A 5609-nucleotide genomic window follows, 5' to 3' on the forward strand; every position below is an offset into this window, starting at 1 on the left:
GTTTCGCCATGTTATCGAAAATGAAATTGCGCAGATAACAATGAAGGATGTATCATTTCATTTCAAACGTATCTTGAATAGGTGTGGTAAGTTATAAATGCTAACTACACTAAACAGGTCAGAATGAAGAATGTATAATGACATTTCAAACAAAACTTGCGTTGGTGTAATGAGCATTTATAACTGGACAAAATGAAACATGTGTAATGTTATTTTGCATTAGTGTGGTAAGTTTTATAATGCTCACTACACCAATGCGAGATATAACTGGACACAGTGAAGCATGTCATAATTAAGCTTAAGTAATGTTAGGTCAAAATATTAATAATGTGGTGTTGGGAGTAGCTTGAGCACAATGAAGAATGTATCGTTTCATTGCAAACATATCTTGAATTGGTGCAGTGAGCTTTTATAACCTTTCAAACGTTATGATCATTTTAGTGATCAGGATGCAAGAAACGGATTTAGAATGTTGACAGAATTCGCATTTCACTTTCTCACCAACAACATAAAAGTATGCATAAAAACGAATAATCGAGTCAGAAACAGTGGTTCAGATTTATTTGCATTAATCAATATAATCGCATTAAAAAAACCAATTGCAACAACCTTGTAATATGTACATAATACTATTGCGAATAACCTTGCAATATCATTGCATTACCATGGCAAAACCCTCCAAGAACGTTGAAATCAGTATGGAAATTGTAAATGACATTGCAATACCATTACAATAATACGGCAACCTTGACACATAAGTGTGGAATAGCGTTGCACAAAACCTCGCAAACACCATTGCAATATCATTTTGACACTGACACTCTAATTTAAACTCTTTAGACGGTTGTTGGAATGGTTTTGCCATGTTATTGCATTGATATTGAAGGGTTATTCGCAACTTTTATCATGTCATTTATTTTTTTAGGTTCTTGGGCTGTTGTTGCCAAGTTATTGCTATGAAATTGTCACAATGGCATTGTTTTGCCATGTTATTGCAATAATATTGAAGGTTATTAGAACCGTTGGTTGATTTCAAGTTTCTTGGGAAGTTGTTGACATGATATTTAAATAAAATTGGAAGGTTATTTGAAACGTTGGTTCATTTCACGGTTCTTGGGATGTTTTTGACGGATATTTAATAATAGTGGAAGGTTATTTTCAACTCTATTAGGAGATTTTTCATGGTTCTTAAGATGGTTTCGCCATGTTATCGAAAATGAAATTGCGCAGATAACAATGAAGGATGTATCATTTCATTTCAAACGTATCTTGAATAGGTGTGGTAAGTTATAAATGCTAACTACACTAAACAGGTCAGAATGAAGAATGTATAATGACATTTCAAACAAAACTTGCGTTGGTGTAATGAGCATTTATAACTGGACAAAATGAAACATGTGTAATGTTATTTTGCATTAGTGTGGTAAGTTTTATAATGCTCACTACACCAATGCGAGATATAACTGGACACAGTGAAGCATGTCATAATTAAGCTTAAGTAATGTTAGGTCAAAATATTAATAATGTGGTGTTGGGAGTAGCTTGAGCACAATGAAGAATGTATCGTTTCATTGCAAACATATCTTGAATTGGTGCAGTGAGCTTTTATAACCTTTCAAACGTTATGATCATTTTAGTGATCAGGATGCAAGAAACGGATTTAGAATGTTGACAGAATTCGCATTCACTTTCTCACCAACAACATAAAAGTATGCATAAAAACGAATAATCGAGTCAGAAACAGTGGTTCAGATTTATTTGCATTAATCAATATAATCGCATTAAAAAAACCAATTGCAACAACCTTGTAATATGTACATAATACTATTGCGAATAACCTTGCAATATCATTGCATTACCATGGCAAAACCCTCCAAGAACGTTGAAATCAGTATGGAAATTGTAAATGACATTGCAATACCATTACAATAATACGGCAACCTTGACATAAGTGTGGAATAGCGTTGCACAAAACCTCGCAACACCATTGCAATATCATTTTTGACACTGACACTCTAATTTAAACTCTTTAGACGGTTGTTGGAATGGTTTTGCCATGTTATTGCATTGATATTGAAGGGTTATTCGCAACTTTATCATGTCATTTATTTTTAGGTTCTTGGGCTGTTGTTGCCAAGTTATTGCTATGAAATTGTCACAATGGCATTGTTTTGCCATGTTATTGCAATAATATTGGAAGGTTATTAGAACCGTTGGTTGATTTCAAGTTTCTTGGGAAGTTGTTGACATGATATTTAAATAAAATTGGAAGGTTATTTGAAACGTTGGTTCATTTCACGGTTCTTGGGATGTTTTTGACGGATATTTAATAATAGTGGAAGGTTATTTTCAACTCTATTAGGAGATTTTTCATGGTTCTTAAGATGGTTTCGCCATGTTATCGAAATGAAATTGCGCAGATAACAATGAAGGATGTATCATTTCATTTCAAACGTATCTTGAATAGGTGTGGTAAGTTATAAATGCTAACTACACTAAACAGGTCAGAATGAAGAATGTATAATGACATTTCAAACAAAACTTGCGTTGGTGTAATGAGCATTTATAACTGGACAAAATGAAACATGTGTAATGTTATTTTGCATTAGTGTGGTAAGTTTTATAATGCTCACTACACCAATGCGAGATATAACTGGACACAGTGAAGCATGTCATAATTAAGCTTAAGTAATGTTAGGTCAAAATATTAATAATGTGGTGTTGGGAGTAGCTTGAGCACAATGAAGAATGTATCGTTTCATTTCAAACATATCTTGAATTGGTGCAGTGAGCTTTTATAACCTTTCAAACGTTATGATCATTTTAGTGATCAGGATGCAAGAAACGGGATTTAGAATGTTGACAGAATTCGCATTCACTTTCTCACCAACAACATAAAAGTATGCATAAAAACGAATAATCGAGTCAGAAACAGTGGTTCAGATTTATTTGCATTAATCAATATAATCGCATTAAAAAAACCAATTGCAACAACCTTGTAATATGTACATAATACTATTGCGAATAACCTTGCAATATCATTGCATTACCATGGCAAAACCCTCCAAGAACGTTGAAATCAGTATGGAAATTGTAAATGACATTGCAATACCATTACAATAATACGGCAACCTTGACATAAGTGTGGAATAGCGTTGCACAAAACCTCGCAACACCATTGCAATATCATTTTTGACACTGACACTCTAATTTAAACTCTTTAGACGGTTGTTGGAATGGTTTTGCCATGTTATTGCATTGATATTGAAGGGTTATTCGCAACTTTATCATGTCATTTATTTTTAGGTTCTTGGGCTGTTGTTGCCAAGTTATTGCTATGAAATTGTCACAATGGCATTGTTTTGCCATGTTATTGCAATAATATTGAAGGTTATTAGAACCGTTGGTTGATTTCAAGTTTCTTGGGAAGTTGTTGACATGATATTTAAATAAAATTGGAAGGTTATTTGAAACGTTGGTTCATTTCACGGTTCTTGGGATGTTTTTGACGGATATTTAATAATAGTGGAAGGTTATTTTCAACTCTATTAGGAGATTTTTCATGGTTCTTAAGATGGTTTCGCCATGTTATCGAAATGAAATTGCGCAGATAACAATGAAGGATGTATCATTTCATTTCAAACGTATCTTGAATAGGTGTGGTAAGTTATAAATGCTAACTACACTAAACAGGTCAGAATGAAGAATGTATAATGACATTTCAAACAAAACTTGCGTTGGTGTAATGAGCATTTATAACTGGACAAAATGAAACATGTGTAATGTTATTTTGCATTAGTGTGGTAAGTTTTATAATGCTCACTACACCAATGCGAGATATAACTGGACACAGTGAAGCATGTCATAATTAAGCTTAAGTAATGTTAGGTCAAAATATTAATAATGTGGTGTTGGGAGTAGCTTGAGCACAATGAAGAATGTATCGTTTCATTGCAAACATATCTTGAATTGGTGCAGTGAGCTTTTATAACCTTTCAAACGTTATGATCATTTTAGTGATCAGGATGCAAGAAACGGGATTTAGAATGTTGACAGAATTCGATTCACTTTCTCACCAACAACATAAAAGTATGCATAAAAACGAATAATCGAGTCAGAAACAGTGGTTCAGATTTATTTGCATTAATCAATATAATCGCATTAAAAAAAACCAATTGCAACAACCTTGTAATATGTACATAATACTATTGCGAATAACCTTGCAATATCATTGCATTACCATGGCAAAACCCTCCAAGAACGTTGAAATCAGTATGGAAATTGTAAATGACATTGCAATACCATTACAATAATACGGCAACCTTGACATAAGTGTGGAATAGCGTTGCACAAAACCCTCGCAACACCATTGCAATATCATTTTGACACTGACACTCTAATTTAAACTCTTTAGACGGTTGTTGGAATGGTTTTGCCATGTTATTGCATTGATATTGAAGGGTTATTCGCAACTTTATCATGTCATTTATTTTTTTTAGGTTCTTGGGCTGTTGTTGCCAAGTTATTGCTATGAAATTGTCACAATGGCATTGTTTTGCCATGTTATTGCAATAATATTGAAGGTTATTAGAACCGTTGGTTGATTTCAAGTTTCTTGGGAAGTTGTTGACATGATATTTAAATAAAATTGGAAGGTTATTTGAAACGTTGGTTCATTTCACGGTTCTTGGATGTTTTTGACGTGATATTTAATAATAGTGGAAGGTTATTTTCAACTCTATTAGGAGATTTTTCATGGTTCTTAAGATGGTTTCGCCATGTTATCGAAATGAAATTGCGCAGATAACAATGAAGGATGTATCATTTCGTTTCAAACGTATCTTGAATAGGTGTGGTAAGTTATAAATGCTAACTACACTAAACAGGTCAGAATGAAGAATGTATAATGACATTTCAAACAAAACTTGCGCTTGGTGTAATGAGCATTTATAACTGGACAAAATGAAACATGTGTAATGTTATTTTGCATTAGTGTGGTAAGTTTTATAATGCTCACTACACCAATGCGAGATATAACTGGACACAGTGAAGCATGTCATAATTAAGCTTAAGTAATGTTAGGTCAAAATATTAATAATGTGGTGTTGGGAGTAGCTTGAGCACAATGAAGAATGTATCGTTTCATTGCAAACATATCTTGAATTGGTGCAGTGAGCTTTTATAACCTTTCAAACGCAGTGGTTCAGATTTATTTGCATTAATCAATATAATCGCATTAAAAAACCAATTGCAACAACCTTGTAATATGTACATAATACTATTGCGAATAACCTTGCAATATCATTGCATTACCATGGCAAAACCCCTCCAAGAACGTTGAAATCAGTATGGAAATTGTAAATGACATTGCAATACCATTACAATAATACGGCAACCTTGACATAAGTGTGGAATAGCGTTGCACAAAACCTCATAACACCATTGCAATATCATTTTTGACACTGACACTCTAATTTAAACTCTTTAGACGGTTGTTGGAATGGTTTTGCCATGTTATTGCATTGATATTGAAGGGTTATTCATAACTTTATCATGTCATTTATTTTTTAGGTTCTTGGGCTGTTGTTTGCCAAGTTATTGCTATGAAA

The sequence above is a fragment of the Alosa alosa genome, chromosome 3 (assembly GCF_017589495.1).
Source record: "Alosa alosa isolate M-15738 ecotype Scorff River chromosome 3, AALO_Geno_1.1, whole genome shotgun sequence".
Taxonomy (NCBI): Eukaryota; Metazoa; Chordata; class Actinopteri; order Clupeiformes; family Clupeidae; genus Alosa; species Alosa alosa.